The 20,956-nt window shown below is 42.8% G+C and overlaps 1 protein-coding gene across 2 annotated transcripts in view; it reads left to right on the top strand.

The window, feature by feature from the left end:
- The window catches only part of LOC124115597 (rho GTPase-activating protein 100F-like), a 133,837-nt gene that overhangs the window by 93,291 nt on the left and 19,590 nt on the right, over positions 1–20,956 (top strand). The gene's annotated exons all lie outside the window — the stretch shown is intronic.

The following is a 20,956-nucleotide window of genomic DNA, read 5'->3' as shown; positions in this document are numbered from 1 at the left end:
TGACACAAACAATTCTGTGCAAGACTCATGATTCACACTTTCCTCTGGAACAAACAGTTCCATGTTGATACTTCCAGAGTGTTTTATTGTTGTTTGTTTGTTTGTTTGTTGTTTAACGCCGCACATAGCAATATTCCACCTATATGATGGCAGTCTGTAAATAATTGAGTCATGACCAGGCAATCTAGTGATTGACAACATGAGCATCAAATCACGCAATTGGAATCGATGACATGCATCAACCAAGTCAGCAAGCCTGATCACCCGATCCCGTTAGTCGCCTCTTACGACAAGCATAGTCACCTTTTACTGCAAGCATGGGTTACTGAAGACCTATTCTATCCCGCGATTGTTTATTAACAAAGATAGATGCATATATGCCAATACATTGTACTTAAAAAAGGAATACAGTAAAGATACAGTAAAATTGCAAAGTGAACTTTTCAAGAAAAATCTATTTTGTTAATGATATTTACATCATCGTGTTTCTCACGTGTTTCTGAGTGTGTTATACCACAGTCAGATAGCAGTAGTTCATGCCTAGTTCGAACGTAGTCAAAGTCGGAGATGGGATAGTTACATCACAATTTTATTAAAATTAGATATTTTACGCCAGGATGATAGTCTCTTAAGGTGACCCCACAGGAAACTTTGTCCACCCAGGCTGATTGAAGAAAATGGGGATTCTCAAGCCAATCAGATGTCAGTTTGTAGAATGATACTGCTTCATTTCTTTCCCCATTTGATTCAGAAATTTTGATTACCGGTATAACAAAAGAAAATAGCAATAAACATCATCATTGAGTATTGATCACATGATTACAGTCCAATGACTGTGGATGGTTATATATAGGAGTGCATGCACCTCAAACTGGGTCAATAGCGCTGAAGAAGGAAACATGCAGATGCAGTATTTAGAGTGCTACACAGCTACATATAGCCACTCGCAATCACCTGACCATTACCCAGATGGTAACATCTGATCAAAACTCAATGATGATGTAAATATCGTTAACAAAATAGATTTTTCTTGAAAAGTTCACTTTGCAATTTTACTGTATCTTTACTGTATTCCTTTTTAAGTACAATGTATTGGCATATATGCATCTATCTTTGTTAATAAACAATCGCGGGATAGAATAGGTCTTCAGTAACCCATGCTTGCCGTAAAAGGCGACTATGCTTGTTGAAAGAGGCAACTAACAGGATTGGGTGGTCATGCTTGCTGACTTGGTTGATGCATGTCATTGTATCCCAGTTGCGTGGATGAATGCTCATGATGTCTCGATTATTTACAGACCGCCATCATAAAGCTGGAATATTGCTGAGTGTGACGTGAAACAACAAACAAACAAAACAATAAATAAATAAACAAACAAACAAACAAACAAACAAACAAACAAACAAACAAACAAACAAATAAATAAATAAATTTCATGAGGGGAGCACTTAATGATAACTCTACAATGGAACCATGGTAATATCGGAGGAAAGAGATGCAACCAGACAGAGACCATGTGTAACTTGTGATGAGCAATGACAATCAAGACATAAACAGTATGGCTGTCACAGCATTGCTCTGGTTTGATCATATGAGTTAATGTTATGGGGATGTTTATCTTCAATGTTCATGTGTTCTGATATTGTTCTACAAATGAGTTTGTGATGTGTTCAGTGATTGTGTTCATGGAGGCATGGTTGTTTTGGACAGTTCTCCTGGGAATTAACTTTCAACTTGTGCACAGTGTAATCTAATTAACTATTTTCAAATATTGGATTACACTTTTAGGTCATATATCCTTCAAGTGTAGTAATTGTAGTTGTAGCTGCTGAAAGGAAGCCATGTTCACAATGTCTTGGCCTGGGGACCTACCACACCCGACAATTAGTGTCCATGTTGTCATGGTTACCAGTGAGTGAGGCCATTTTTTGGGTTCAGATTTTGATTACAGTGTTACATCTAAGGCATAGTAAACAGTACACCATGCAACACTGTAACACAGTAAACAGTCCAACCTGCAACACTGTAACACAGTAAACAGTCCAACCTACAACACTGTAACACAGTAAACAGTACACCATGCAACACTGTAACACAGTAAACAGTCCAACCTGCAACACTGTAACACAGTAAACAGTCCAACCTGCAACACTGTAACACAGTAAACAGTCCATCGTCCAACACTGTAACACAGTAAACAGTCCATCGTGCAACACTGTAACACAGTAAACAGTCCAACCTGCAACACTGTAACACAGTAAACAGTCCAACCTGCAACACTGTAACACAGTAAACAGTCCATCGTGCAACACTGTAACACAGTAAACAGTCCATCGTGCAACACTGTAACACAGTAAACAGTCCAACCTGCAACACTGTAACACAGTAAACAGTACACCATGCAACACTGTAACACAGTAAACAGTCCAACCTGCAACACTGTAACACAGTAAACAGTCCATCGTGCAACACTGTAACACAGTAAACAGTCCAACCTGCAACACTGTAACACAGTAAACAGTCCATCGTGCAACACTGTAACACAGTAAACAGTCCAACCTGCAACACTGTAACACAGTAAACAGTCCAACCTGCAACACTGTAACACAGTAAACAGTACACCATGCAACACTGTAACACAGTAAACAGTCCAACCTGCAACACTGTAACACAGTAAACAGTCCATCGTGCAACACTGTAACACAGTAAACAGTCCATCGTGCAACACTGTAACACAGTAAACAGTCCAACCTGCAACACTGTAACACAGTAAACAGTCCATCGTGCAACACTGTAACACAGTAAACAGTCCAACCTACAACACTGTAACACAGTAAACAGTACACCATGCAACACTGTAACACAGTAAACAGTCCAACCTGCAACACTGTAACACAGTAAACAGTCCAACCTGCAACACTGTAACACAGTAAACAGTCCATCGTGCAACACTGTAACACAGTAAACAGTACACCATGCAACACTGTAACACAGTAAACAGTCCAACCTGCAACACTGTAACACCGTAAACAGTCCATCGTGAAACACTGTAACACAGTAAACAGTCCATCGTGCAACACTGTAACACAGTAAACAGTCCAACCTGCAACACTGTAACACAGTAAACAGTCCAACCTGCAACACTGTAACACAGTGAACAGTCCATCGTGCAACACTGTAACACAGTAAACAGTCCAGCCTACAACACTGTAACACAGTAAACAGTACACCATGCAACACTGTAACACAGTAAACAGTCCAACCTGCAACACTGTAACACAGTAAACAGTCCATCGTGCAACACTGTAACACAGTAAACAGTCCAACCTACAACACTGTAACACAGTTAACAGTACACCATGCAACACTGTAACACAGTAAACAGTCCAACCTGCAACACTGTAACACAGTAAACAGTCCAACCTGCAACACTGTAACACAGTAAACAGTCCATCGTGCAACACTGTAATACAGTAAACAGTCCAACCTGCAACACTGTAACACAGTAAACAGTCCATCGTGCAACACTGTAACACAGTAAACAGTCCAACCTGCAACACTGTAACACAGTTAACAGTACACCATGCAACACTGTAACACAGTAAACAGTCCATCGTGCAACACTGTAATACAGTAAACAGTCCAACCTGCAACACTGTAACACAGTAAACAGTCCAACCTGCAACACTGTAACACAGTAAACAGTCCATCGTGCAACACTGTAACACAGTTAACAGTACACCATGCAACACTGTAACACAGTAAACAGTACACCATGCAACACTGTAACACAATTACTGATGTTTAAGATGAAGTAGATAGTCAAGCCATCAGTCAGCTATGTTGCATACTGTATGGTGTTTAAGATGAAGTAGATAGTCAAGCCATCAGTCAGCTGTGTTGCATACTGTATGGTGTTTAAGATGAAGGAGATAGTCAAGCCATCAGTCAGCTGTGTTGCACACTGTATGGTGTTTAAGATGAAGTAGATAGTCAAGCCATCAGTCAGCTGTGTTGCATACTGTATGGTGTTTAAGATGAAGGAGATAGTCAAGCCATCAGTCAGCTGTGTTGCACACTGTATGGTGTTTAAAATGAAGTAGATAGTCAAGCCATCAGTCAGCTATGTTGCACACTGTATGGTGTTTAAGATGAAGGAGATAGTCAAGCCATCAGTCAGCTGTGTTGCACACTGTATGGTGTTTAAAATGAAGTAGATAGTCAAGCCATCAGTCAGCTATGTTGCACACTGTATGGTGTTTAAGATGAAAGAGATAGTCAAGCCATCAGTCAGCTGTGTTGCACACTGTATGGTGTTTAAGATGAAGAAGATAGTCAAGCCATCAGTCAGCTGTGTTGCACACTGTATGGTGTTTAAGATGAAGTAGATAGTCAAGCCATCAGTCAGCTATGTTGCACACTGTATGGTGTTTAAGATGAAGTAGATGGTCAAGCCATCAGTCAGCTGTTTTGCACACTGTATGGTGTTTAAGATGAAGGAGATAGTCAAGCCATCAGTCAGCTATGTTGCACACTGTATGGTGTTTAAGATGAAGTAGATAGTCAAGCCATCAGTCAGCTGTGTTGCACACTGTATGGTGTTTAAGATGAAGTAGATAGTCAAGCCATCAGTCAGCTATGTTGCACACTGTATGGTGTTTAAGATGAAGTAGATAGTCAAGCCATCAGTCAGCTATGTTGCACACTGTATGGTGTTTAAGATGAAGTAGATAGTCAAGCCATCAGTCAGCTGTGTTGCATACTGTATGGTGTTTAAGATGAAGGAGATAGTCAAGCCATCAGTCAGCTGTGTTGCACACTGTATGGTGTTTAAAATGAAGTAGATAGTCAAGCCATCAGTCAGCTATGTTGCACACTGTATGGTGTTTAAGATGAAGGAGATAGTCAAGCCATCAGTCAGCTGTGTTGCACACTGTATGGTGTTTAAAATGAAGTAGATAGTCAAGCCATCAGTCAGCTATGTTGCACACTGTATGGTGTTTAAGATGAAAGAGATAGTCAAGCCATCAGTCAGCTGTGTTGCACACTGTATGGTGTTTAAGATGAAGAAGATAGTCAAGCCATCAGTCAGCTGTGTTGCACACTGTATGGTGTTTAAGATGAAGTAGATAGTCAAGCCATCAGTCAGCTATGTTGCACACTGTATGGTGTTTAAGATGAAGTAGATGGTCAAGCCATCAGTCAGCTGTTTTGCACACTGTATGGTGTTTAAGATGAAGGAGATAGTCAAGCCATCAGTCAGCTATGTTGCACACTGTATGGTGTTTAAGATGAAGTAGATAGTCAAGCCATCAGTCAGCTGTGTTGCACACTGTATGGTGTTTAAGATGAAGTAGATAGTCAAGCCATCAGTCAGCTATGTTGCACACTGTATGGTGTTTAAGATGAAGTAGATAGTCAAGCCATCAGTCAGCTATGTTGCACACTGTATGGTGTTTAAGATGAAGGAGATAGTCAAGCCATCAGTCAGCTATGTTGCACACTGTATGGTGTTTAAGATGAAGTAGATAGTCAAGCCATCAGTCAGCTATGTTGCACACTGTATGGTGTTTAAGAATGTCAACACATGCTATCTCTAAAAGCATCCATATCACATTCAAACCATAAACACAAACCATGCCACAAACTGCACTACCATGACTGATCTCACAAGCTGTGCAGCAGCAGGAATCTTGTCTTGTGATGGATGGATGTGTTTTTCTCCATGCCACACCAGATAGTGACAGGTGCTGTTCATCTCCTGACTGTCATCCATATGGATTGGCGTCACTTAAGCTTTCTGCACAATTGTTTATATAATTCATTTCTGTCATAAATATTAGCAACTAGCATGATCTCACTTATGGGGATGACAGATGAACTATAGTAGTATGAAAATAACCTTTTTTGTAGTAGTATATGTGAAAGGTTTTGTTTGTTGCTTAAAGCCGCACTCAGCAATATTCCACCTATATGATGGCGGTCTGTAAATAATCGACATGCATCAACCAAGTCAGCGAGCCTGACCACCCGATCCCGTTAGTCACCTCTTACGGCAAGTATGGGTTGCTGAAGACCTATTCTACCCCAGATCATATGTGAGAGGTGACAGATCTGACTTGCACAGGGTGTGATATGTTTCTACATGCTATGGCTGCTGTATATCCTGACAGAGAAGTAGAGTAAAGTTTTAGAAAACAAAGTATGTTTAGGATTAAAAACCTCCCTCAAAGACAGATGCACATAAAGAATCATGTGGTTACAGTTATGTAGACAGATATGTCCCCCGACTCCTGCAATGACCAGTGAACGTTCAGTCAGCACCTGTTTTTACACAATGCTAGACCATTAAGGATCATTAGTCTGTATTTAGAGTATTAGACTATTTCAAGATATGTATTTCTGAAGACGTTGTTACTTTGTTCACATTTTATTGTGCAAGACTCACTTGTAAACTGTCACGCCAAATTCACTATTCACTTATTTACAAACACCCAACAGTGGTAACAGTTTTGTATAACAGTATGAATGAAACATTTAAACATTTAAAAATATATTAACAATATATGGATAAAAAGAAAGCATCATAATTTCTCTCTCAGTTTATATGCACTTATTTCGCAAATCAGTAAAAAGTTTCGCATATACTTATATTTCCTTCGCTTCCTAGCAGTCAGTGACATTCCATTGATGTTGTCACACAGTGCTATGATGTCACACAACGAGGTTACAATGTAGCCATGTCACAGATTATAGAAAGTGGCGGCAATGTTCACTTTTGTCACAAGTGATATGTGACCAGTTGTAAAATAGGACCTAATTGCTTTTGTGGTATATTATGCTGTATATTTTTACTTCTAGCCTTGATTCTTGGCTTCATCGCTTCATTTTGGCGAGCAGCCTCAATTTGCATAGTGAACACAAAACAATATCTTAATGTTATATTTTGAACCTTTTGGTATCTTTTCCCATAGGACACTTTGATGATATGAAAAAAATTAATAAAGAAATTATCAAATAAAGTTACAAATACCTAGTTGATGTACCAAACTATAGCTGTAGATATGATGTGCTTTTACGGCATTGACTGCAGAGCAGCTGCAACTACTGCGTCGACGTTGTGGACGTGCTGCTGCACAAGCTAGTCATGATGCAGAACAAAGGAGCTCACAAGCTGTCACAGAATGTGTCGATATTATTCATGATATACAAATTATCAATACTTGTCCATGCTTGCAGGTCGTTTACCTGATTTGTTATTAACAGCAATATCCCATATATCAATATAGTAATGCGTAACTAGGGTTGTGTTGTCCTGCAATATCCCATACTTGAGAGAATGCATGCACAGCGATGTAGACAGTCAATATTGCTTAACTAGGGTAGTGTTGTCCTGCAATATCCCATACTTGAGAGAATGCATGCACAGCGTGGTAGACAGTCAATATTGTTAAACTAGGGTTGGGTTGTCCTGCGATATCCCATACTTGAGAGAATGCATGCCCAGCGATGTAGACAGTCAATATTGCTTAACTAGGGTAGCGTTGTCCTGCAATATCCCATACTTTAGAGAATGCATGCACAGCGAGGTAGACAGTCAATATTGCTTAACGAGGGTTGGGTTGTCCTGCGATATCCCATACTTGAGAGAATGCATGCACAGCGAGGTAGACAGTCAATATTGCTTAACGAGGGTTGGGTTGTCCCGCGATATCCCATACTTGAGAGAATGCATGCACAGCGAGGTAGACAGTCAATATTGCTTAACGAGGGTTGGGTTGTCCTGCGATATCCCATACTTGAGAGAATGCATGCACAGCGTGGTAGACAGTCAATATTACTTAACTAGGGTTGTGTTGTCCTGCAATATCCCATACTTGAGAGAATGCATGCACAGAGTGGTAGCCAGTCAATATTGCTTAACTAGGGTAGTGTTGTCCTGCAATATCCCATACTTGAGAGAATGCATGCGCGACGTGGTAGACAGTCAGTATTGCTTAACTAAGGTAGTGTTGTCCTGTGATATCCCATACTTGAGAGAATGCATGCGCGACGTGGTAGACAGTCAGTATTGCTTAACTAAGGTAGTGTTGTCCTGTGATATCCCATACTTGAGAGAATGCATGTGCGACGTGGTAGACAGTCAATATTGCTTAACTAGAGTTGTGTGGTCCTGTAGAATTGCAGGAACATCTTGACAAAGGACCCAATAATTGTCTCTTCACGTTGTACATGTTTGGAATCAAACCTGGAAATGAAGTGTCAGGTAAATGCTTTAACTTTTGGGCTGGCTCCCCAGGCACACCTGATTCTGGTGGGGGGCGGTCGGGTAGCCTAGTGGTTAAAGCGTTCGCTCGTCATGCCGAAGACCCGGGTTGGATTCCCGACATGGGCACAATGTGTGAAGCCCATTTCTGGTGTCCCCCGACGTGATATTGCTGGAATATTGCTAAAAGCGGCGTAAAACCATACTCACTCACTGATTCTGATGGAAGCCTGACTGGCCATCAGGCGTCAGAGGGAGGGAAGATGGTGGTGGGGGAGCAGGTATTGGACTGATGACAATCAGGATGTTATTATTAGGAGGGATTGATACCAGACCATGCTAGATGGTAGCTAGACGAGGATCCTATTGATGGGAGAACACAACGATTGATCCATGCCTCACACCTCTATAAATCTCCTTGATTAATTACATGGAACTGGTTTCTTGCAACCCCCCATCCAGTGTGCTATATGATAATGAATTATACAACACTCTGTTGTACAAAGTCCTATGATTTGATATAGTGTCAGCTTTGTACATAATTCCCACGTTATGTGGTATCTGGGAACGTTCATCGCCTCAGCCACGTGTTGATATAAGATTTACAAATCCAATTTGGCCATCATCAGAGAATGTATTGTGCACTTGAGCAGGTTGATGTTAGAAATGTAGGTTAATTAAAATAATTACAGAACTGTACCTTTGGTATGATAAAGACATCCAGATGATCAATGGCTCTGTGATTAGGGATGTCATCCTGCCTCGTGTATATTAGATTCCGATTCCTTGAAGTATATTAGAGGAAAACTTGGACATGACGTCAGCTTGTCCTAGATTTCCTAGAATAACAAACCTAGTTTAGTTTAGTTTAGATTAATCCCATACAGAAGATAGAGCTGCAGGAATAAGACCTCCAGGGCTGAATGGCGGGAGATATGCTTTGTGGTTTTTTAAATATAAACTGTCAATGCAAGAAAATAACCAGCCTAGATTTTCGGCAGAAGCAGATTCCACATGGCGTCAAGGGCAAATAGCTGTGGAAAGTATGTGAACGGGCCACTGAAAGTCAGTGATGACACCAGGTGCTTATGAAAAGGGCAAGCATGTCCTGCTCGACCTGTAGCACCCACCATTCACACAATTTGCATAAAAAAGTAAGTATTTATTGCCTGATGCCACACAGCAGTACTCCTGCCATGGGAAGTCAGCCTGTAAACAAACCAGACAATCAAGTGATCAATGAACCAGACAATCAAGTGATCAATGAACCAGACAATCAAGTGATCAATGAACCAGACAATCAAGTGACACGAGACTACCATAACTGATGTTGTTGAAACTAATAAAAACTGTATGTTAATTTTGAATTATGTCTGCTGTGAACAAGTGCAGAGATTTTGCTGCTAAAAGTAAAGAAAAATGTTAAGAAATATATATAACAAGAATGAGCGTGGTATTTTATTTATTAGCCATGTTAAATTGTAAATACATTGCAAGTTTTTGTTAGTTAACATACCAAACTGAAACCTGTTGCAAATCTGGTTGCACATGAATATTAATATATGCCCGAACATGGGCATTGTTGACATTTCTATACATGTCATTAAGAAAATGTTCCTGCTGTTGTGTGTGAACCATTGCTCAAAGTCTTTACTTAACAATTTCTGCAACTGTTGGTAATTCAGGCTGCATTGTTGTTAGTACAACTGTAAGTAAAAAGAAGTCAAACAGCACCTCAATTTGAATCTCAGACCAAAAGTCGGTCACTCTCCCCGCCGGGATACTGTGCACACATAATGGTTCAGTCTCCTTGATCTGTCAGCTAAATTTATATCCTGTACGTACCTTCTTGGAAGAGGGAAACCAGAGTGCTCACCCTTGACGCCCTTGTTAACTGTGCAACAATGTACTGAAGAAGTGAAAATCAACAAACTCAATTCTGCTTGACAGCTTCAGACGAAGGGCAAAGCCACCAAGATAAGAAAAGACAACCGGGATCTACTCACAGCGTTTTACACTAGAGATCCATAGGGAATGTTAGTGATCACATTTAGGATGTTTTGGGCAACAAACTCAGAAGTCAGGTACCCTTCCACAGAGTTTTCGATTGATTTGTACAGGAACTGTTCACTTTGAGTGATCTGATTGTGCAGTCGTGTATTTTCATCCATTAACAAACACCTTCAGAAACAGTACCACAAAATGCACTTTGGCACAACCGGAAGATCCAACGTAAGTCTAAATATCTGTCCAGATAATTTAAACTGATATAATTTTGCCACAGTTAACTGTTTAAGTTAAATCAAACATAAACATGATAAAGTCGCAAAAGCGGTCAGGTGCATCACGCTCATAGGGACCCAGATCTGTCGGTATTTGAACATTGCAAATTGAAAAAGCTCAATGTATATAATGTCTGTAGTAGCTCTATGCATAACTAAAATAGACTTTGATGCATGTGACTATCTTGTTTGGTTTAATAAAGTGTTGTAAATGTCTCATTTTCATGAGATTCCTTCGGTTGTGTCTCGTAAAGTTTTGTGAAAGTGAATGAAATCTCGTGAGTTTTTATGAATGAAAAACGTAGTTACGGTGTGACACAGGTCACGGTTATCCAATCAAAATGAATAAAACAAGGTCAACCTTGTACGACACACATGTGATGTACAGATTTAGTATCTCACCACCTGTAACTTCACCAAATGGGTAATAATTGTAGATATACAATAGTCTTTGGTACTGGATGTAGATGATATACAAAAATGATAACTATTAATCTTGACACTTATTAGATCATATACAATAATCTTGACTCCAGAACAGATCTTATGGACCAGATTAAGGTATGCTTTAAGCTTTGACTAGAAGAGTATCTTGACTCTTCTATTAGAGGATCAACATTCATTTTGACACCTCTATTGGAAGATATACTGTAATCATGACTCCCCTATTGGAAGATATACAATAATCATGACACCCCTATTGGAAGATGTATAGTAGTCTTGCACCTCTGTTGGTAGATAGTGCAAGTTAAACATTAATTCTAACACGTAGCAGAAGATATGTTCTTCCAGGACATCATGTCACCTGACCAGTCAAGCCTTTCAGTAATGAGTTTGAAACTTGTTCCCTTTGAAGCAGATCTGGTTTGGGGTTGGATGTGGTGATTAGCTTGTTCAAACCAACAAAGTAACAGCTAAACGACAACATGCAGCAATATTCTGTAACCCATTGCATCTGTCACCAGAAAGGATCGGGGGATGTGTGTATGTGCATGTGTAAGGGAATGTAGAGGTGTATAAGTAATGTTTCACATGGCAAGGATGTGGTTTGCACTGTGAGAGGTGTATACGTAATGTTTCACATGGCAAGGATGTTGTTTGCACTGTGAGAGGTGTATACGTAATGTTTCACATGGCAAGGATGTGGTTTGCACTGTGAGAGGTGTATACGTAATGTTTCACATGGCAAGGATGTGGTTTGCACTGTGAGAGGTGTATACGTAATGTTTCACATGGCAAGGATGTGGTTTGCACTGTGAGAGGTGTAAGTAATGTTTCACATGGCAAGGATGTGGTTTGCACTGTGAGAGGTGTAAGTAATGTTTCACATGGCAAGGATGTTGTTTGCACTATGAGAGGTGTATACGTAATGTTTCACATGGCAAGGATGTGGTTTGCACTATGAGAGGTGTATACGTAATGTTTCACATGACAAGGATGTGGTTTTGCACTGTGAGAGGTGTATATGTAATGTTTCACATGGCAAGGATGTGGTTTGCACTGTGAGAGGTGTAAGTAATGTTTCACATGGCAAGGATGTGGTTTGCACTGTGAGAGGTGTAAGTAATGTTTCACATGGCAAGGATGTTGTTTGCACTATGAGAGGTGTATACGTAATGTTTCACATGGCAAGGATGTGGTTTGCACTGTGAGAGGTGTATACGTAATGTTTCACATGGCAAGGATTTGGTTTGCACTGTGAAAGGTGTAAGTAATGTTTCACATGGCAAGGATATAGTTTGCACTATGAGAGGTGTATGCATAATGTTTCACATGGCAAGGATGTTGTTTGCATTGTGAGAGGTGTATACGTAATGTTTCACATGGCAAGGATGTGGTTTGCACTGTGAGAGGTGTATACATAATGTTTCACATGGCAAGGATGTGGTTTGCACTGTGAGAGGTGTAAGTAATGTTTCACATGGCAAGGATATAGTTTGCACTATGAGAGGTGTATGCATAATGTTTCACATGGCAAGGATGTGGTTTGTATTGTGAGAGATGTATACGTAATGTTTCACATGGCAAGGATGTGGTTTGCACTATGAGAGGTGTATACGTAATGTTTCACATGGCAAGGATGTTGTTTGCACTGTGAGAGGTGTATACGTAATGTTTCACATGGCAAGGATGTGGTTTGCACTGTGAGAGGTGTACACGTAATGTTGCACATGGCATGGATGTTGTTTGCACTATGAGAGGTGTATACGTAATGTTTCACATGGCAAGGATGTGGTTTGCACTGTGAGAGGTGTATACGTAATGTTGCACATGGCATGGATGTTCTTTGCACTATGAGAGGTGTATACGTAATGTTTCACATGGCAAGGATGTGGTTTGCACTGTGAGAGGTGTATACGTAATGTTGCACATGGCATGGATGTTGTTTGCACTATGAGAGGTGTATGCATAATATTTCACATGGCAAGGATGTGGTTTGCACTATGAGAGGTGTATACGTAATGTTGCACATGGCATGGATGTTGTTTGCACTATGAGAGGTGTATACGTAATGTTTCACATGGCAAGGATGTGGTTTGCACTGTGAGAGGTGTATACGTAATGTTTCACATGGCAAGGATGTGGTTTGCACTGTGAAGAATCATGCCATGCTGTATGAGGGAGGCTAACATTATGTCAGGAAGCCGATATAGCCCATCTGAACTAAATACCCTGTATTGTCTGCTGTCACAATAGCTCCATCCTCCTCACACCGCTGCTTCCCCCCTTCTGCATCTCCCGCCAACTTGTCATGTAGATTAAATATTGATCTGCAACAATACCTCCATCTGGTCAATACAGCAATCGGGATTGGCTGATACTCCGCTAGTGACACCTCATCGATGGTCGACACGTGAGACCACATCACATCAATGCCACAATGGCGTTTAATACCAAGCAGATTTGCAAAATTGTGTTTCATGAACGATATGTATCAATTTTTGCCACAAACCAACAAGTATGTCTTCATGAATGCAGATCTTCAGATAATGCATGATACTGCATCTGATAACATAGCTGCCTTCATTACTGTATTAATAGGTTTCGCTGAGAGGTTTGTTTGGGATATCACCAGTAGTGATTTGGTACATAGAATTGTTTCAGTGTGCTGAGGTTAAGTACAGGTTTCTCCCCAGGAGCAGAACCTTTCAGGCATGTGTAATTTATTGGTGCCTCTTATATGTGTTTTATTTCTAAAATTTCAGACAGCCTATTGGTTTTAGTTTTCACTTATCACTAAATACCAGCATCAACAGCGATACATTTGGACCTGCTCAGAGGCCAATACTAGCAGTTAGTCTCAGGCTAGCAGTTAGTCTCAGGCTAGCAGTTAGTCTCAGGCTAGCAGTTTGTCTTGGGCTAGCAGTTAGTCTTGGGCTAGCAGTTAGTCTTGTGATAGCAGTTAGTCTTGGGCTAGCAGTTAGTCTCAGGCTAGCAGTTCGTCTCAGGCTAGCAGTTAGTCTTGTGATAGCAGTTAGTTTCAGACTAGCAGTTTGTCTCAGGCTAGCAGTTAGTCTTGTGATAGCAGTTACTCTCAGGCTAGCCGTTAGTCTTGGGCTAGCAGTAAGTCTCAGGCTAGCAGTTCTTCTCGGGCTTGCAGTTAGTCTTTGGCTAGAAAAATTGGATTTCGAAGGCTGATTGACATTTCAGGCCGTCAACATTTGACCAAGACTTCTATTGTGACTTCATGACATAGCACATCTGATTAGTGATTCAGATGGGGCACTCAGTGTACATTATTTGTGTCCATTCTCAACTTGTGTCCTATAGGATGCAATAGATTGAGTCATGCACAACCAAGCCATTCAATTTGAATTCAGATTTTCTTTTTCTTGCAGTTGTGAAAAAAATAATCCTAATCCTCTCTCAGCCATGTGAAACTTAATCATGTTGGCGCTGAATAATAAAGTTGATTTGAATTACATCCACCTCAAGAAAAATATATTGTTGGAACAGGCTCTCCAGATGTGTTCCCATGATGCAGTACAACGCCATCGGTCTGACCTGACGGCCAGGTCACCACATCTGGAGTCCTGTGTCCTGTGTGCAGACTGCCAGCATGTATGTGTTCTCTTCAAGGACATATAGTCACTGGCAGTGTCTGAAACTCAGCAGATTAAACTGAGATCCTTAGGGCCAGCACATTTAAAAAACTGTAGCCCCAGTGGAAAAACTCTAGCCCCAGTGGAAAAACTCTAGCCCCGGTGGAAAAAAACTCTAGCCCCAGTGCAAAAACTCTAGCCCCAGTGAAAAAACTCTAGCCCAAGTGCAAAAACTCTAGCCCCGGTGGAAAAACTCTAGCCCCGGTGGAAAAAACTCTAGCCCCAGTGCAAAAACTCTAGCCCCAGTGCAAAAACTCTAGCCCCAGTGCAAAAACTCTAGGACTAGGAGGCTGATGCATTGTTAACATAGGGGTAGGACTAGGAGGCTGCTGCATTGTTAACACAGGGGTAGGACTAGGAGGCTGATGCATTGTAAACACAGGGGTAGGACTAGGAGGCTGATGCATTGTTAACATAGGGGTAGGACTAGGAGGCTGATGCATTGTTAACACAGGGGTAGGACTAGGAGGCTGATGCATTGTAAACACAGGGGTAGGACTAGGAGGCTGATGCATTGTAAACACAGGGGTAGGACTAGGAGGCTGATGCATTGTCAACACAGGGGTAGGACTAGGAGGCTGATGCATTGTAAACACAGGGGTAGGACTAGGAGGCTGATGCATTGTTAACACAGGGGTAGGACTAGGAGGCTGATGCATTGTAATCCCAAGGGGTAGGACTAGGAGGCTGTTGCATTGTTAACACAGGGGTAGGACTAGGAGGCTGTTGCATTGTTAACACAGGGGTAGGACTAGGAGGCTGATGCATTGTTAACATAGGGGTAGGACTAGGAGGCTGTTGCATTGTTAACACAGGGGTAGGACTAGGAGGCTGCTGCATTGTAAACACAGGGGTAGGACTAGGAGGCTGATGCATTGTAAACACAGGGGTAGGACTAGGAGGCTGATGCATTGTTAACATAGGGGTAGGACTAGGAGGCTGATGCATTGTAATCCCAAGGGGTAGGACTAGGAGGCTGTTGCATTGTTAACACAGGGGTAGGACTAGGAGGCTGTTGCATTGTTAACACAGGGGTAGGACTAGGAGGCTGATGCATTGTTAACACAGGGGTAGGACTAGGAGGCTGTTGCATTGTAAACACAGGGGTAGGACTAGGAGGCTGATGCATTGTTAACACAGGGGTAGGACTAGGAGGCTGATGCATTGTTAACACAGGGGTAGGACTAGGAGGCTGTTGCATTGTAAACACAGGGGTAGGACTAGGAGGCTGATGCATTGTTAACACAGGGGTAGGACTAGGAGGCTGATGCATTGTTAACATAGGGGTAGGACTAGGAGGCTGATGCATTGTTAACACAGGGGTACGACTAGGAGGCTGATGCATTGTAAACACAGGGGTAGGACTAGGAGGCTGCTGCATTGTAAACACAGGGGTAGGACTAGGAGGCTGATGCATTGTAAACACAGGGGTAGGACTAGGAGGCTGTTGCATTGTTAACACAGGGGTAGGACTAGGAGGCTGATGCATTGTTAACACAGGGGTAGGACTAGGAGGCTGATGCATTGTTAACACAGGGGTAGGACTAGGAGGCTGATGCATTGTAAACACAGGGGTAGGACTAGGAGGCTGTTGCATTGTTAACATAGGGGTAGGACTAGGAGGCTGTTGCATTGTAAACATAGGGGTAGGACTAGGAGGCTGCTGCATTGTTAACACAGGGGTAGGACTAGGAGGCTGATGCATTGTAATCCCAAGGGGTACGACTAGGAGGCTGATGCATTGTTAACACAGGGGTAGGACTAGGAGGCTGATGCATTGTTAACACAGGGGTAGGACTAGGAGGCTGATGCATTGTCAACATAGGGGTAGGACTAGGAGGCTGATGCATTGTCAACATAGGGGTAGGACTAGGAGGCTGATGCATTGTCAACATAGGGGTAGGACTAGGAGGCTGATGCATTGTTAACACAGGGGTAGGACTAGGAGGCTGATGCATTGTTAACACAGGGGTAGGACTAGGAGGCTGATGCATTGTTAACACAGGGGTAGGACTAGGAGGCTGTTGCATTGTTAACATAGGGGTAGGACTAGGAGGCTGATGCATTGTAAACATAGGGGTAGGACTAGGAGGCTGATGCATTGTCAACATAGGGGTAGGACTAGGAGGCTGATGCATTGTCAACATAGGGGTAGGACTAGGAGGCTGATGCATTGTTAACACAGGGGTAGGACTAGGAGGCTGATGCATTGTTAACACAGGGGTAGGACTAGGAGGCTGATGCATTGTAAACATAGGGGTAGGACTAGGAGGCTGATGCATTGTAATCCCAAGGGGTACGACTAGGAGGCTGATGCATTGTTAACACAGGGGTAGGACTAGGAGGCTGATGCATTGTCAACATAGGGGTAGGACTAGGAGGCTGATGCATTGTCAACATAGGGGTAGGACTAGGAGGCTGATGCATTGTCAACATAGGGGTAGGACTAGGAGGCTGATGCATTGTTAACACAGGGGTAGGACTAGGAGGCTGATGCATTGTTAACACAGGGGTAGGACTAGGAGGCTGATGCATTGTTAACACAGGGGTAGGACTAGGAGGCTGATGCATTGTTAACACAGGGGTAGGACTAGGAGGCTGATGCATTGTTAACACAGGGGTAGGACTAGGAGGCTGATGCATTGTTAACACAGGGGTAGGACTAGGAGGCTGTTGCATTGTTAACATAGGGGTAGGACTAGGAGGCTGATGCATTGTTAACACAGGGGTAGGACTAGGAGGCTGATGCATTGTTAACACAGGGGTAGGACTAGGAGGCTGATGCATTGTTAACACAGGGGTAGGACTAGGAGGCTGTTGCATTGTTAACATAGGGGTAGGACTAGGAGGCTGATGCATTGTTAACACAGGGGTAGGACTAGGAGGCTGATGCATTGTTAACACAGGGGTAGGACTAGGAGGCTGATGCATTGTTAACACAGGGGTAGGACTAGGAGGCTGATGCATTGTTAACACAGGGGTAGGACTAGGAGGCTGATGCATTGTTAACACAGGGGTAGGACTAGGAGGCTGATGCATTGTTAACACAGGGGTAGGACTAGGAGGCTGTTGCATTGTTAACATAGGGGTAGGACTAGGAGGCTGATGCATTGTTAACACAGGGGTAGGACTAGGAGGCTGATGCATTGTTAACACAGGGGTAGGACTAGGAGGCTGATGCATTGTTAACACAGGGGTAGGACTAGGAGGCTGATGCATTGTTAACACAGGGGTAGGACTAGGAGGCTGATGCATTGTTAACACAGGGGTAGGACTAGGAGGCTGATGCATTGTTAACACAGGGGTAGGACTAGGAGGCTGATGCATTGTTAACACAGGGGTAGGACTAGGAGGCTGTTGCATTGTTAACATAGGGGTAGGACTAGGAGGCTGTTGCATTGTTAACACAGGGGTAGGACTAGGAGGCTGATGCATTGTTAACACAGGGGTAGGACTAGGAGGCTGATGCATTGTTAACACAGGGGTAGGACTAGGAGGCTGATGCATTGTTAACACAGGGGTAGGACTAGGAGGCTGATGCATTGTTAACACAGGGGTAGGACTAGGAGGCTGTTGCATTGTTAACATAGGGGTAGGACTAGGAGGCTGTTGCATTGTTAACACAGGGGTAGGACTAGGAGGCTGTTGCATTGTTAACACAGGGGTAGGACTAGGAGGCTGATGCATTGTTAACACAGGGGTAGGACTAGGAGGCTGTTGCATTGTTAACATAGGGGTAGGACTAGGAGGCTGATGCATTGTTAACACAGGGGTAGGACTAGGAGGCTGTTGCATTGTAAACATAGGGGTAGGACTAGGAGGCTGATGCATTGTTAACACAGGGGTAGGACTAGGAGGCTGATGCATTGTTAACACAGGGGTAGGACTAGGAGGCTGATGCATTGTTAACACAGGGGTAGGACTAGGAGGCTGATGCATTGTTAACACAGGGGTAGGACTAGGAGGCTGATGCATTGTTAACACAGGGGTAGGACTAGGAGGCTGATGCATTGTAAACATAGGGGTAGGACTAGGAGGCTGTTGCATTGTAAACACAGGGGTAGGACTAGGAGGCTGATGCATTGTAAACACAGGGGTAGGACTAGGAGGCTGATGCATTGTAAACATAGGGGTAGGACTAGGAGGCTGATGCATTGTAATCCCAAGGGGTACGACTAGGAGGCTGATGCATTGTAAACACAGGGGTAGGACTAGGAGGCTGATGCATTGTAAACATAGGGGTAGGACTAGGAGGCTGATGCATTGTAATCCCAAGGGGTACGACTAGGAGGCTGATGCATTGTTAACACAGGGGTAGGACTAGGAGGCTGTTGCATTGTAAACACAGGGGTAGGACTAGGAGGCTGATGCATTGTAAACATAGGGGTAGGACTAGGAGGCTGTTGCATTGTTAACACAGGGGTAGGACTAGGAGGCTGTTGCATTGTTAACACAGGGGTAGGACTAGGAGGCTGTTGCATTGTTAACACAGGGGTAGGACTAGGAGGCTGTTGCATTGTTAACACAGGGGTAGGACTAGGAGGCTGCTGCATTGTAAACACAGGGGTAGGACTAGGAGGCTGATGCATTGTCAACACAGGGGTAGGACTAGGAGGCTGCTGCATTGTAAACACAGGGGTAGGACTAGGAGGCTGATGCATTGTAAACACAGGGGTAGGACTAGGAGGCTGTTGCATTGTAAACATAGGGGTACGACTAGGAGGCTGCTGCATTGTTAACACAGGGGTAGGACTAGGAGGCTGCTGCATTGTTAACACAGGGGTAGGACTAGGAGGCTGCTGCATTGTAAACACAGGGGTAGGACTAGGAGGCTGATGCATTGTCAACACAGGGGTAGGACTAGGAGGCTGCTGCATTGTCAACACAGGGGTAGGACTAGGAGGCTGCTGCATTGTTAACACAGGGGTAGGACTAGGAGGCTGTTGCATTGTAAACATAGGGGTAGGACTAGGAGGCTGATGCATTGTCAACACAGGGGTAGGACTAGGAGGCTGCTGCATTGTAAACACAGGGGTAGGACTAGGAGGCTGATGCATTGTTAACACAGGGGTAGGACTAGGAGGCTGATGCATTGTAAACACAGGGGTAGGACTAGGAGGCTGATGCATTGTAAACACAGGGGTAGGACTAGGAGGCTGATGCATTGTCAACACAGGGGTAGGACTAGGAGGCTGATGCATTGTAAACACAGGGGTAGGACTAGGAGGCTGATGCATTGTTAACATAGGGGTAGGACTAGGAGGCTGATGCATTGTAATCCCAAGGGGTAGGACTAGGAGGCTGTTGCATTGTTAACACAGGGGTAGGACTAGGAGGCTGTTGCATTGTTAACACAGGGGTAGGACTAGGAGGCTGATGCATTGTTAACACAGGGGTAGGACTAGGAGGCTGATGCATTGTTAACACAGGGGTAGGACTAGGAGGCTGTTGCATTGTAAACACAGACCAGGCCTGTGTTAGGCAGTTTGCATACATTGCTGGTGTGTGGCATTTGTCGTCCATTATTTGGACGAATCTGATGTTCAGCACCCTCCACAATCAATCATGGTTACCGTGGTGACATCATGAATTATTCCTGGAGAAAATAGATCTCCCTGGATTAACACAACCACTTAATTATTTACAACTTGAATTACCAAAATATCTCCTAATTGCTGATGTACACAGGGTTTGCTGATGCATGAAGGAAGACAGACCTTATTCTGGTCTACCATCATCAATTCATACAGGCACCAAAACTTCTCTTTGTTCCTGTCTACTGATAACATCAGAGGATTCCAAGTGTGTGAGATGCCTCGTGTGTCGTGAAATACTTTGGAAGAGTTGTAAAGTTTGGGTTCATGTGGAAATGTTTGTAAAACATATAATTACTACTTAACGAAAAGATCCACAAACAGGATCTTTGTGATGATATTATTCAGGTATTAAACAGAAACAAGGAGAGGTTCATATGTTATGTTAAATGCTGTATACACAGTAAACTACATTTATAACGAACATGCTTATAATCATGATAATGAACTGACCAATATAACAAACTTATATTTTAGTCCAGACCATTTGTTGTATAAATGCTGTATATATGCTTATAACGAGCTATGGTTATTACGAACTAAAATTAGTGGGCCCTTCGAGTTCGTTATAACCGTAGCTTACTGTATATTATGAACAGGTTTTATTCACATAAGGGCTTTTCTCTTTTATCACCATTAGCTTGCAAACGAACGTAAAAAAACCACGAGGGATACGTAAAAACCCCATGTTCCCCGATTGATCCTGCTAC

Source organism: Haliotis rufescens, unplaced genomic scaffold (genome assembly GCF_023055435.1).
Source record: "Haliotis rufescens isolate VD_foot unplaced genomic scaffold, xgHalRufe1.0.p SCAF_2, whole genome shotgun sequence".
Taxonomy (NCBI): Eukaryota; Metazoa; Mollusca; class Gastropoda; order Lepetellida; family Haliotidae; genus Haliotis; species Haliotis rufescens.
This window is presented reverse-complemented; position numbering and strand designations above follow the sequence as displayed.